General features: G+C 43.7%; 3 non-coding genes across 3 annotated transcripts; all 3 read right to left on the bottom strand.

Moving 5' to 3' along the window:
• Positions 1–1,464: 1,464 nt before the first annotated feature.
• Positions 1,465–1,537, bottom strand: trnav-aac (transfer RNA valine (anticodon AAC)). The gene has a single exon. It is a non-coding gene; the product is annotated as a tRNA-Val (tRNA).
• An 8,167-nt stretch (positions 1,538–9,704) lies between these two features.
• trnav-cac (transfer RNA valine (anticodon CAC)) lies at positions 9,705–9,777 on the bottom strand. Its single transcript has one exon. It is a non-coding gene; the product is annotated as a tRNA-Val (tRNA).
• Positions 9,778–12,452: 2,675 nt separating this feature from the next.
• On the bottom strand, positions 12,453–12,525 carry trnai-aau (transfer RNA isoleucine (anticodon AAU)). Its single transcript has one exon. It is a non-coding gene; the product is annotated as a tRNA-Ile (tRNA).
• Positions 12,526–13,247: the final 722 nt, after the last annotated feature.

Genomic DNA, 13,247 nt, shown 5'->3' with positions numbered 1-13,247 from the left:
ACTCCAGGAAGATATCAATCAACTGGTAAGGTGGGTAGAGCAGTGGCAAATGGAATTTAATCGAGAGACATGCGAGATCGCGCATTTGTGGAGGGCTAACAAGGAAAGGGAATATACATCAACTGGTATGACATTGAGAAGTGTAGAGGAACAAAGGGAACTGGGATTGCATGTCCACAGATCCCTGAAGGTAGCTGGCCAGTTGGAAAAGTTGGTTAAGAAGTCATATGGAATGGTTGCATTTATTGGCAGAAGCAAGGAACAGAACAGCAAGTGGGTTATGCTAGAACTGTATAAAATTTTGGTTAGGCCACAACTGGAGTACTGCGTGCAGTTCTGGTCAGCGCATTGAAGGAAGAACGTGAATACGCTGGAGAGGGTACAGAGGAGATTTACGTAGATGTTGCCGGGAGTGGAGCAACTTTGCTATGAGGACAGATTGGATAGGATGGGTTTGTTTTCCTTGGAACAGAGGAGGCTGATGGGCGACAGCATTGAGCTGTATAAAATAAGGAGGGGCCTAGATATTGTTGATTAAAAGGGTCTATTTCACATAGTGTAGTGGTCAACAACCAGGCTGCATAATTTAGCAATTAGTGTAAGGGTTAAAGGGGATTTGAAGTGAACATTCTGCATGCAGATGTTTGTGGGGGTCTCAAACTCACTGCCTGAAAGTGTGGTGCAGGCAGAAACCCTCACCACATTTAACAAGTTCTTAGATGTGCACATGAAATGCAATAAGGTGCAGGGGTACACACCGAAAAGTGGGCATTTGTTGGCCGGTGCAAATACGATGGGCTTAAATGACTCCTTCCATGCTGTAAACCTCGATGATTATATAATTATCGGTTAGGATTACTTTCATGATGCAAAACGTGGCAATCAGATAATTAATGGTGTTTCCATTGAAGTAGTGTTCGTGCAAGCTGGGGCTCGAACTCAGGAAGCTGAGATGAAGCATCTTATGAGGCTGCTGTTCGGTGTATGGGGAGCGTTGTCTCGAATGGTGGCATTTTGCAGCCCAGTGAAGGGCGGTAAACCGCTGTTTGATGCTGCATTCTCCGCTTTCCGCCGGCAGCGGCTGATTGGAGAGTGTGGGAGCGGAAGTTAGGCCTTGTCCCGCCCTCACGCACTCTGGAGCTGGGGAAGAGCGATTAGTCGATGTGTTTGTTTGTGGCTTTAATTTTCTGTTGTGAAGCGTGGCGGCGTGGCAGGATCCTTTAATAATCTCTCACAGCTGACCTGAATGCACGGAATGTGCAGCTTTGAGATATGGTTTCTCCAGCGTCAGGGCTGGAAACGGGAGGGAGTGAGAGACACTGTGTAGAATTTGAGTGTGTACAGAACTGGAGAGAGAAGTCGGCAAAAGGAACAGCATCGTGCGACACTGCACGCTGTTAATATTGAACCACTAATATGAATGATTTAATTTTATCTAATCATTAATTGAACACGTTTGCATACCGTTTCCGCCCAGTTTCGAACCGGGGACCTTTCGCGTGTTAGGCGAACGTGATAACCACTACACTACCGAAACGCTGTGGCCGTAACATTGTTGGGAACATAACCAGAGCTTTAACCTCAACAGCTGGACCACACTTCTGGAGCTTGTGTCACGAGAAATGAATGACGGTGCTATATTTAGCAAGGTTGTGAGTGTGGCAGGAATTGATCCCGTGTTTCTCTGCCTTTATACATAGGAACAGGAGTGGCCATTCCTCAGCAAGTGGTTAGAATCTGGAATACACTGCTCTAAAGGGCGGTGGAGTCAGACTCAATCTTATCTTTCAAAACGGAGTTGGATAAGTATCCGAATGAAAAAAATTGCACAGCTGTGGGTAAATGACAGGGGAGTGAGACTTGTTGAGAGTTGGCATGGGCTCGACGGGCTGCAACCATTCCCTTATTCTTTGATTCTGTAAGTTAGTGGCACATTTAATAGTGTGCATGTCAGCAGAATATTGAAAGGGACATGGATTCAGTCGGCACAACGAGATGCATCTGATTCAGAAGATTCGGGTGCACGAAAATTCGGGTTTAATGACTTTAAAAGCATCATTTTTGTTTTGTGAAGATTCGGTCAGAGAAATGTTCGGGAAAATAATTTTTTGCTGAAAAGGGCTCAGCACTTCATCTTCTTTTTGGCTGTTAGGGATACACTTCTTTTCGATGGTATTCTTCCAGAATGTATATTTTCTTTGCTGTTTCACAATAACCAGTCCCTTGCACTACAGTCTATCTCACTGTTTCCAACGTCCCATGTACATGTTACCAGCAATGAACATTTGAAGCAGACTTCTAAAGTACAGTGTCCAAAATGGTTTATGGATTCAGAGGTAAAGTGCAGAGCACAGATAAGTTATTCAATTAAGGTCTCTCCTTCAGTTAACATTTCTTTAGTTGTGCAAATGAAGATCATCAGTCAATTAATGATGTTTTCCCATGAAGGCAGGATAACATTTAATGATGATGCATTTTCTAAGTAAAAGCCCATGTGATTCAGGGCGAAGTGGCAAATTGGATCCAAATTGGGCTCAGAGGCAGGAAGCAAAGGGTAATGTTTGATGGGTGTTTTTGTGACTGGAAGGATGTTTCCAGTGGGGTTGCGCAGTTTTCAGTGCCAGATCCATTGCTTTTTATGGTATTTATCAATGATCTTAACTTGAATATAGGTGTTATGATTACGAAGTTTTCAGGTGTTATTAAAATAGGCAGTGTGGTTGATAATGAAGAAGAAAGCTGGAGACTCCAGGAAGATATCAATCAACTGATAAGGGGGTAGAGCAGTGGCAAATGGAATTTAATCCAGAGATGTGAGAGATCGCGCATTTGTGGAGGGCTAACAAGGAAAGGGAATACACATCAACTGGTATGACATTGAGAAGTGTAGAGGAACAAAGGTAACTGGGATTGCTTGTCCACTGATCCCTGAAGGTAGCTGGCCAGTTGGAAAAGTTGGTTAAGAAGTCATATGGAATGGTTGCATTTATTGGCAGAAGCAAGGAACAGAACAGCAAGTGGGTTATGCTAGAACTGTATAAAATTCTGGTTAAGCCACAGCTGGAGTACTGCGTGCAGTTCTGGTCACCGCATTGAAGGAAGAACGTGAATACGCTGGAGAGGGTACAGAGGAGATTTACGTAGATGTTGCTGGGAGTGGAGCAACTTTGCTATGAGGACAGAATGGATAGGATGGGTTTGTTTTCCTTGGAACAGAGGAGGCTGATGGGCGACAGCATTGAGCTGTATAAAATAAGGAGGGGCCTCGATATTGTTGATTAAAAGGGTCTATTTCACATAGTGGAGTGGTCAACAACCAGGCTGCATAATTTAAAAGTAATTAGTGTAAGGGTTAAAGGGGATTTGAAGTGAATATTCTGCATGCAGATGTTTATGGGGGTCTCAAACTCACTGCCTGAAAGTGTGGTGCAGGCAGAAACCCTCACCACATTTAACAAGTTCTTAGATGTGCACATGAAATGCAATAAGGTGCAGGGGTACACACCTAAAACTGGGCATTTGTTGGCTGGTGCAGATACGATGGGCTTAAATGACTCCTTCCATGCTGTAAACCTCTATGATTATATAATTATCGGTTAGGATTACTTTCATGATGCAAAACGTGGCAATCAGATAATTAATGGTGTTTCCAGTGAAGAAGTGTTCGTGCAAGCTGGGGCTCGAACTCAGGAAGCTGAGATGAAGCATCTTATGAGGCTGCTGTTCGGTGTACGGGGAGCGTTGTCTCGAACGGTGGCATTTTGCAGCCCAGTGAAGGGCGGTAAACCGCTATTTGATGCTGCATTCTCCGCTTTCCGCCGGCAGCGGCTGATTGGAGAGTGTGGGAGCGGAAGTTAGGGCTTGTCCCGCCCTCACTCACTCTGGAGCTGGGGAAGAGCGATTAGTCGATGGGTTTGTTTGTGGCGTTAATTTTCTGTTGTGAAGCGTGGTGGCGTGGCAGGATCCTTTAATAATCTCTCACAGCTGACCTGAATGCACGGAATGTGCAGCTTTGAGATATGGTTTCTCCAGCGTCAGGGCTGGAAACGGGAGGGAGTGAGAGACACTGTGCAGAATTTGAGTGTGAACAGAACTGTAGAGAGAAATCAGCAAATGGAACAGCATCGTGAGACACTGCACTCTGTTCATATTGAACCACTAATATGAATGATTCAATTTTATCTAATCATTAATTGAACACGTTTGCATAATGTTTCCACCCAGTATCGAACCTGGGACTTTTCGCGTGTGAGGCGAACGTGATAAGCACTACACTACAGAAACGCTGTGGCAGTAACATTGTTGGGAACATAACCAGAGCTTTAACCTCAACAGCTGGACTACACTTCTGGAGCTTGTGTCACGAGAATAGAATGACGGTGCTATATTTAGCAAGGTTGTGAGTGTGGCAGGAATTGATCCCGTGTTTCTCTGCCTTTGTACATAGGAACAGGAGTGGCCATTCCTCAGCAAGTGGTTAGAATCTGGAATACACTGCTCTAAAGAGCGGTGGAGTCAGACTCAATCTTATCGTTCAAAACGGAGTTGGATAAGTATCCGAATGAAAAAAATTGCACAGCTGTGGGTAAATGACAGGGGAGTGAGACTTGTTGAGAGTTGGCATGGGCTCGACGGGCTGCAACCATTCCCTTATTCTTTGATTGTATAAGTTAGTGGCACATTTAATAGTGTGCATGTCAGCAGAATATTGAAAGGGACATGGATTCAGTCGGCACAACGAGAGGCATCTGATTCCGAAGATTCGGGTGCACGAAAATTCAGGTTTAATGACTTTAAAAGCATCATTTTTGTTTTGTGAAGATTCGGTCAGAGAAATGTTTGGGAAAATAATTTTTTGCTGAAAAGGGCTCAGCACTTCATCTTCTTTTTGGCTGTTAGGGCCACACTTCTTTTCGATGGTATTCTTCCAGATGGATATTTTCTTTGCTGTTTCACAATAACCAGTCCCTTGCACTACAGTCTATCTCACTGTTTCCAACGTCCCATGTACATGTTACCAGCAAGGAACATTTAGAAGCAGACTTCTAAAGCACAGTGTCCAAAATGGTTTATGGATTCAGAGGTAAAGTGCAGAGCACAGATAAGTTATTCAATTAAGGACTCTCCTTCAGTTAACATTTCTTTAGTTGTGCAAATGAAGATCATCAGTCAATTAATGATGTTTTCCCATGAAGGCTGGATAACATTTAATGATTATGCATTTTCTAAGTAAAAGCCCATGTGATTCAGGGCGAAGTGGCAAATTGGATCCAAATTTGGCTCAGAGGCAGGAAGCAAAGGGTAATGTTTGATGGGTGTTTTTGTGACTGGAAGGATGTTTCCAGTGGGGTTCCACAGTTTTCAGTGCCAGATCCATTGCTTTTTATGGTATTTATCAATGATCCAAACTTGAATATAGGTGTTATGATTACGAAGTTTTCAGGTGTTATTAAAATAGGCAGTGTGGTTGATAATGAAGAAGAAAGCTGGAGACTCCAGGAAGATATCAATCAACTGATAAGGGGGTAGAGCAGTGGCAAATGGAATTTAATCCAGGGATGTGAGAGATTGCGCATTTGTGGAGGGCTAACAAGGAAAGGGAATACACATCAACTGGTATGACATTGAGAAGTGTAGAGGAACAAAGGTAACTGGGATTGCTTGTCCACAGATCCCTGAAGGTAGCTGGCCAGTTGGAAAAGTTGGTTAAGAAGTCATATGGAATGGTTGCATTTATTGGCAGAAGCAAGGAACAGAACAGCAAGTGGGTTATGCTAGAACTGTATAAAATTCTGGTTAGGCCACAGGTGGAGTACTGCGTGCAGTTCTGGTCACCGCATTGAAGGAAGAACATGAATACGCTGGAGAGGGTACAGAGGAGATTTACGTAGATGTTGCGGGGAGTGGAGCAACTTTGCTTTGAGGACAGATTGGATAGGATGGGTTTGTTTTCCTTGGAACAGAGGAGGCTGATGGGCGACAGCATTGAGGTGTATAAAAATAGGAGCGGCCTAGATATTGTTGATTAAAAGGGTCTATTTCACATAGTGGAGTGTTCAACAACCAGGCTGCATAATTTAAAAGTAGTTAGTTTAAGGGTTAAAGGGGATTTGAAGTGAACCTTCTGCATGCAGATGTTTGTGGGGGTCTCAAACTCACTGCCTGAAAGTGTGGTGCAGTCAGAAACCCTCACCACATTTAACAAGTTCTTAGATGTGCACATGAAATGCAATAAGTTGCAGGGGTACACACCTAAAACTGGGCATTTGTTGGCTGGTGCAGATACGATGGGCTTAAATGACTCCTTCCATGCTGTAAACCTCTATGATTATATAATTATCGGTTAGGATTACTTTCATGATGCAAAACGTGGCAATCAGATAATTAATGGTGTTTCCAGTGAAGAAGTGTTCGTGCAAGCTGGGGCTCGAACTCAGGAAGCTGAGATGAAGCATCTTATGAGGCTGCTGTTCGGTGTACGGGGAGCGTTGTCTCGAACGGTGGCATTATGCAGCCCAGTGAAGGGCGGTAAACCGCTGTTTGATGCTGCATTCTCCGCTTTCCGCCGGCAGCGGCTGATTGGAGAGTGTGGGAGCGGAAGTTAGGGCTTGTCCCGCCCTCACTCACTCTGGAGCTGGGGAAGAGCGATTAGTCGATGGGTTTGTTTGTGGCGTTAATTTTCTGTTGTGAAGCGTGGTGGCGTGGCAGGATCCTTTAATAATCTCTCACAGCTGACCTGAATGCACGGAATGTGCAGCTTTGAGATATGGTTTCTCCAGCGTCAGGGCTGGAAACGGGAGGGAGTGAGAGACACTGTGTAGAATTTGAGTGTGAACAGAACTGTAGAGATAAATCAGCAAATGGAACAGCATCGTGAGACACTGCACTCTGTTCATATTGAACCACAAATATGAATGATTCAATTTTATCTAATCATTAATTGAACACGTTTGCATAATGTTTCCACCCAGTATCGAACCTGGGACTTTTCGCGTCTGTGGCGAACGTGATAAGCACTACACTACGGAAACGCTGTGGCAATAACATTGTTGGGAACATAACCAGAGCTTTAACCTCAACAGCTGGACTACACTTCTGGAGCTTGTGTCACGAGAATAGAATGACGGTGCTATATTTAGCAAGGTTGTGAGTGTGGCAGGAATTGATCCCGTGTTTCTCTGCCTTTATACATAGGAACAGGAGTGGCCATTCCTCAGCAAGTGGTTAAAATCTGGAATACACTGCTCTAAAGGGCGGTGGAGTCAGACTCATTCTTATCTTTCAAAACGAGTTGGATAAGTATCCGAATGAAAAAAATTGCACAGCTGTGGGTAAATGACAGGGGAGTGAGACTTGTTGAGAGTTGGCATGGGCTCGACGGGCTGCAACCATTCCCTTATTCTTTGATTGTATAAGTTAGTGGCACATTTAATAGTGTGCATGTCAGCAGAATATTGAAAGGGACATGGATTCAGTCGGCACAACGAGAGGCATCTGATTCAGAAGATTTGGGTGCACGAAAATTCGGGTTTAATGACTTTAAAAGCATCAATTTTGTTTTGTGAAGATTCGGTCAGAAAAATGTTTGGGAAAAGAATTTTTTGCTGAAAAGGGCTCAGCACTTCATCTTCTTTTTGGCTGTTAAGGTCACACTTCTTTTCGATGGTATTCTTCCAGAATGTATATTTTCTTTGCTGTTTCACAATAACCAGTCCCTTGCACTACAGTCTATCTCACTGTTTTCAACGTCCCATGTACATGTTACCAGCAAGGAACATTTTGAAGCAGACTTCTAAAGCACACTGTCCAATATGGTTTATGGATTCAGAGGTAAAGTGCAGAGCACAGATAAGTTATTCAATTAAGGACTCTCCTTCAGTTAACATTTCTTTAGTTGTGCAAATGAAGATCATCAGTCAATTAATGATGTTTTCCCATGAAGGCAGGATAACATTTAATGATTATGCATTTTCTAAGTAAATGCCCATGTGATTCAGGGCGAAGTGGCATATTGGATCCAAATTTGGCTCAGAGGCAGTAAGCAAAGGGTAATGTTTGATGGGTGTTTTTGTGACTGGAAGGATGATTCCAGTGGGGTTCCGCAGTTTTCAGTGCCAGATCCATTGCTTTTTATGGTATTTATCAATTATCTAAACTTGAATATAGGTGTTATGATTACGAAGTTTTCAGGTGTTATTAAAATAGGCAGTGGGTTGATAATGAAGAAGAAAGCTGGAGACTCCAGGAAGATATCAATCAACAGATAAGGGGGTAGAGCAGTGGCAAATGGAATTTAATCCAGAGATGTGAGTGATAGCGCATTTGTGGAGGGCTAACAAGGAAAGGGAATACACATCAACTGGTATGACATTGAGAAGTGTAGAGGAACAAAGGTAACTGGGATTGCTTGTCCACAGATCCCTGAAGGTAGCTGGCCAGTTGGAAAAGTTGGTTAAGAAGTCATATGGAATGGTAGCATTTATTGGCAGAAGCAAGGAACAGAACAGCAAGTGGGTTATGCTAGAACTGTATAAAATTCTGGTTAGGCCACAGCTGGAGTACTGCGTGCAGTTCTAGTCACGGCATTGAAGGAAGGACGTGAATACGCTGGAGAGGGTACAGAGGAGATTTACGTAGTTGTTGCCGGGAGTGGAGCAACTTTGCTATGAGGACAGATTGGATAGGATGGGTTTGTTTTCCTTGGAACAGAGGAGGCTGATGGGCGACAGTATTGAGGTGTATAAAAATAGGAGGGGCCTAGATATTGTTGTTTAAAAGGGTCTATTTCACATAGCGGAGTGGTCAACAACCAGGCTGCATAATTTAAAAGTAATTAGTGTAAGGGTTAAAGGGGATTTGAAGTGAACATTCTGCATGCAGATGATTGTGGGGGTCTCAAACTCACTGCCTGAAAGTGTGGTGCAGGCAGAAACCCTCACCACATTTAACCAGTTCTTAGATGTGCACATGAAATGCAATCAGGTGCAGGGGTACACACCTAAAACTGGGCATTTGTTGGCCGGTGCAGATACGATGGGCGTAAATGACTCCTTCCATGCTGTAAACCTCTATGATTATATAATTATCGGTTAGGATTACTTTCATGATGCAAAACGTGGCAATCAGATAATTAATGCTGTTTCCAGTGAAGAAGTGTTCGTGCAAGCTGGGGCTCGAACTCAGGAAGCTGAGATGAAGCATCTTATGAGGCTGCTGTTCGGAGCACGGGGAGCGTTGTCTCGAACGGTGGCATTTTGCAGCCCAGTGAAGGGCGGTAAACCGCTGTTTGATGCTGCATTCTCCGCTTTCCGCCGGCAGCGGCTGATTGGAGAGTGTGGGAGCGGAAGTTAGGGCTTGTCCCGCCCTCACTCACTCTGGAGCTGGGGAAGAGCGATTATTCGATGGGTTTGTTTGTGGCTTTAATTTTCTGTTGTGAAGCGTGGTGGCGAGGCAGGATCCTTTAATAATCTCTCACAGCTGACCTGAATGCACGGAATGTGAAGCTTTGAGATATGGTTTCTCCAGCGTCAGGGCTGGAAACGGGAGGGAGTGAGAGACACTGTGTAGAATTTGAGTGTGAACAGAACTGTAGAGAGAATTCAGCAAATGGAACAGCATCGTGAGACACTGCACTCTGTTAACATTGAACCACTAATATGAATGATTTAATTTTATCTCATCATTAATTGAACACGTTTGCATAATGTTTCCGCCCGGTTTCGAACCGGAGACTTTTCGCGTGTGCGGCGAACGTGATAACCACTACACTACGGAAACGCTGTGGCAGCAGCATTGTTGGGAACATAACCAGAGCTTTAACCTCAACAGCTGGACTACACTTATGGAGCTTGTGTCACGAGAATAGAATGACGGTGCTATATTTAGCAAGGTTGTGAGTGTGGCAGGAATTGATCCCGTGTTTCTCTGCCTTTATACATAGGAACAGGAGTGGCCATTCCTCAGCAAGTGGTTAAAATCTGGAATACACTGCTCTAAAGGGTGGTGGGGTCAGACTCATTCTTATCTTTCAAAACGGAGTTGGACAAGTATCCGAATGAAAAAAATTGCACAGCTGTGTGTAAATGACAGGGGAGTGAGACTTGTTGAGAGTTGGCATGGGCTCGACGGGCCGCAACCATTCCCTTATTCTTTGATTGTATAAGTTAGTGGCACATTTAATAGTGTGCATGTCAGCAGAATATTGAAAGGGACATGGATTCAGTCGGCACAACGAGAGGCATCTGATTCAGAAGATTTGGGTGCACGAAAATTCGGGTTTAATGACTTTAAAAGCATCATTTTTGTTTTGTGAAGATTCGGTCAGAAAAATGTTTGGGAAAAGAATTTTTTGCTGAAAAGGGCTCAGCACTTCATCTTCTTTTTGGCTGTTAGGGTCACACTTCTTTTCGATGGTATTCTTCCAGAATGTATATTTTCTTTGCTGTTTCACAATAACCAGTCCCTTGCACTGCAGTCTATCTCACTGTTTCCAACGTCTCATGTACATGTTACCAGCAATGAACATTTTGAAGCAGACTTCTAAAGCACAGTGTCCAAAATGGTTTATGGATTCAGAGGTAAAGTGCAGAGCACAGATAAGTTATTCAATTAAGGATTCTTCTTCAGTTAACATTTCTTTAGTTGTGCAAATGAAGATCATCAGTCAATTAATGATGTTTTCCCATGAAGGCAGGATAACATTTAATGATTATGCATTTTCTAAGTAAAAGCCCATGTGATTCAGGGCGAAGTGGCAAATTGGATCCAAATTTGGCTCAGAGGCAGGAAGCAAAGGGTAATGTTTGATGGGTGTTTTTGTGACTGGAAGGATGTTTCCAGTGGGGTTCCACAGTTTTCAGTGCCAGATCCATTGCTTTTTATGGTATTTATCAATGATCTAAACTTGAATATAGGTGTTATGATTACGAAGTTTTCAGGTGTTATTAAAATAGGCAGTGTGGTTGATAATGAAGAAGAAAGCTGGAGACTCCAGGAAGATATCAATCAACAGATAAGGGGGTAGAGCAGTGGCAAATTGAATTTAATCCAGAGATGTGAGAGATCGCGCATTTGTGGAGGGCTAACAAGGAAAGGGAATACACATCAACTGGTATGTCATTGAGAAGTGTAGAGGAACAAAGGTAACTGGGATTGCGTGTCCACAGGTCCCTGAAGGTAGCTGACCAGTTGGAAAAGTTGATTAAGAAGTCATATGGAATGGTTGCATTTATTTGCAGAAGCAAGGAACAGAACAGCAAGTGGGTTATGCTAGAACTGTATAAAATTCTGGTTAGGCCACAGCTGGAGTACTGCATGCAGTTCTGGTCACCGCATTGAAGGAAGAACGTGAATACGCTGGAGAGGGTACAGAGGAGATTTACGTAGATGTTTCCGGGAGTGGAGCAACTTTGCTATGAGGACAGATTGGATAGGATGGGTTTGTGTTCCTTGGAACAGAGGAGGCTGATGGGCGACCGCATTGAGGTGTATAAAAATACGAGGGGCCTAGATATTGTTGATTAAAAGGGTCTATTTCACATAGTGGAGTGGTCAACAACCAGGCTGCATAATTTAAAAGTAATTAGTGTAAGGGTTAAAGCGGATTTGAAGTGAACATTCTGCATGCAGATGTTTGTGGGGGTCTCAAACTCACTGCCTGAAAGTGTGGTGCAGGCAGAAACCCTCACCACATTTAACCAGTTCTTAGATGTGCACATGAAATGCAATAAGGTGCAAGGGTACACATCTAAAACTGGGCATTTGTTGGCCGGTGCAGATACGATGGGCGTAAATGACTCCTTCCATGCTGTAAACCTCTATGATTATATAATTATCGGTTAGGATTACTTTCATGATGCAAAACGTGGCAATCAGATAATTAATGCTGTTTCCAGTGAAGAAGTGTTCGTGCAAGCTGGGGCTCGAACTCAGGAAGCTGAGATGAAGCATCTTATGAGGCTGCTGTTCGGAGCACGGGGTGCGTTGTCTCGAACGGTGCCATTTTGCAGCCCAGTGAAGGGCGGTAAACCGCTGTTTGATGCTGCATTCTCCGCTTTCCGCCGGCAGCGGCTGATTGGAGAGTGTGGGAGCGGAAGTTAGGGCTTGTCCCGCCCTCACTCACTCTTGAGCTGGGGAAGAGCGATTATTCCATGTGTTTGTTTGTGGCTTTAATTTTCTGTTGTGAAGCGTGGTGGCGTGGCAGGATCCTTTAATAATCTCTCACAGCTGACCTGAATGCACGGAATGTGAAGCTTTGAGATATGGTTTCTCCAGCGTCAGCGCTGGAAACGGGACGGAGTGAGAGACACTGTGTCGAATTTGAGTGTGAACAGAACTGTAGAGAGAAATCATCAAATGGAACAGCATCGTGAGACACTGCACTCTGTTAATATTGAACCACTAATATGAATGATTTAATTTTATCTTATCATTAATTGAACACGTTTGCATAATGTTTCCGCCCGGTTTCGAACCGGGGACCTTTCGCGTATTAGGCGAACATGATAACCACTACACTACGGAAACGCTGCGGCAGTAACATTGTTGGGAACATAACCAGAGCTTTAACCTCAACAGCTGGACTACACTTCTGGAGCTTGTGTCACGAGAATAGAATAACGGTGCTATATTTAGCAAGGTTGTGAGTGTGGCAGGAATTGATCCACTGTTTCTCTGCCTTTATACATAGGAACAGGTGTGGCCATTCCTTAGCAAGTGGTTAGAACCTGGAATACACTTCTCTACAGGGCGGTGGAGTCAGACTCAATCTTATCTTTCAAAACGGAGTTGGATAAGTATCCGAATGAAAAAAATTGCACAGCTGTGGGTAAATGACAGGGGAGTGAGACTTGTTGAGAGTTGGCATGGGCTCGACGGGCTGCATCCATTCCCTTATTCTTTGATTCTATAAGTTAGTGGCACATTTAATAGTGTGCATGTCAGCAGAATATTGAAAGGGACATGGATTCAGTCGGCACAACGAGAGGCATCTGATTCAGAAGATTCGGGTGCACGAAAATTCGGGTTTAATGACTTTAAAAGCATCATTTTTCTTTTGTGAAGATTCGGTCAGAGAAATGTTTGAAAAATAATTTTTTGCTGAAAAGGGCTCAGCACTTCATCTTCTTTTTGGCTGTTAGGGCCACACTTCTTTTCGATGGTATTCTTCCAGAATGTATATTTTCTTTGCTGTTTCACAATAACCAGTCCCTTGCACTGCAGTCTATCTCACTGTTTCCAACGTCCCA

The sequence above is a fragment of the Pristiophorus japonicus genome, chromosome 3, assembly GCF_044704955.1.
Source record: "Pristiophorus japonicus isolate sPriJap1 chromosome 3, sPriJap1.hap1, whole genome shotgun sequence".
NCBI classification, from domain to species: domain Eukaryota; kingdom Metazoa; phylum Chordata; class Chondrichthyes; family Pristiophoridae; genus Pristiophorus; species Pristiophorus japonicus.
The sequence above is the reverse complement of the archived record's forward strand: the minus strand, read 5'-3'. Positions and strand labels throughout refer to the sequence as shown.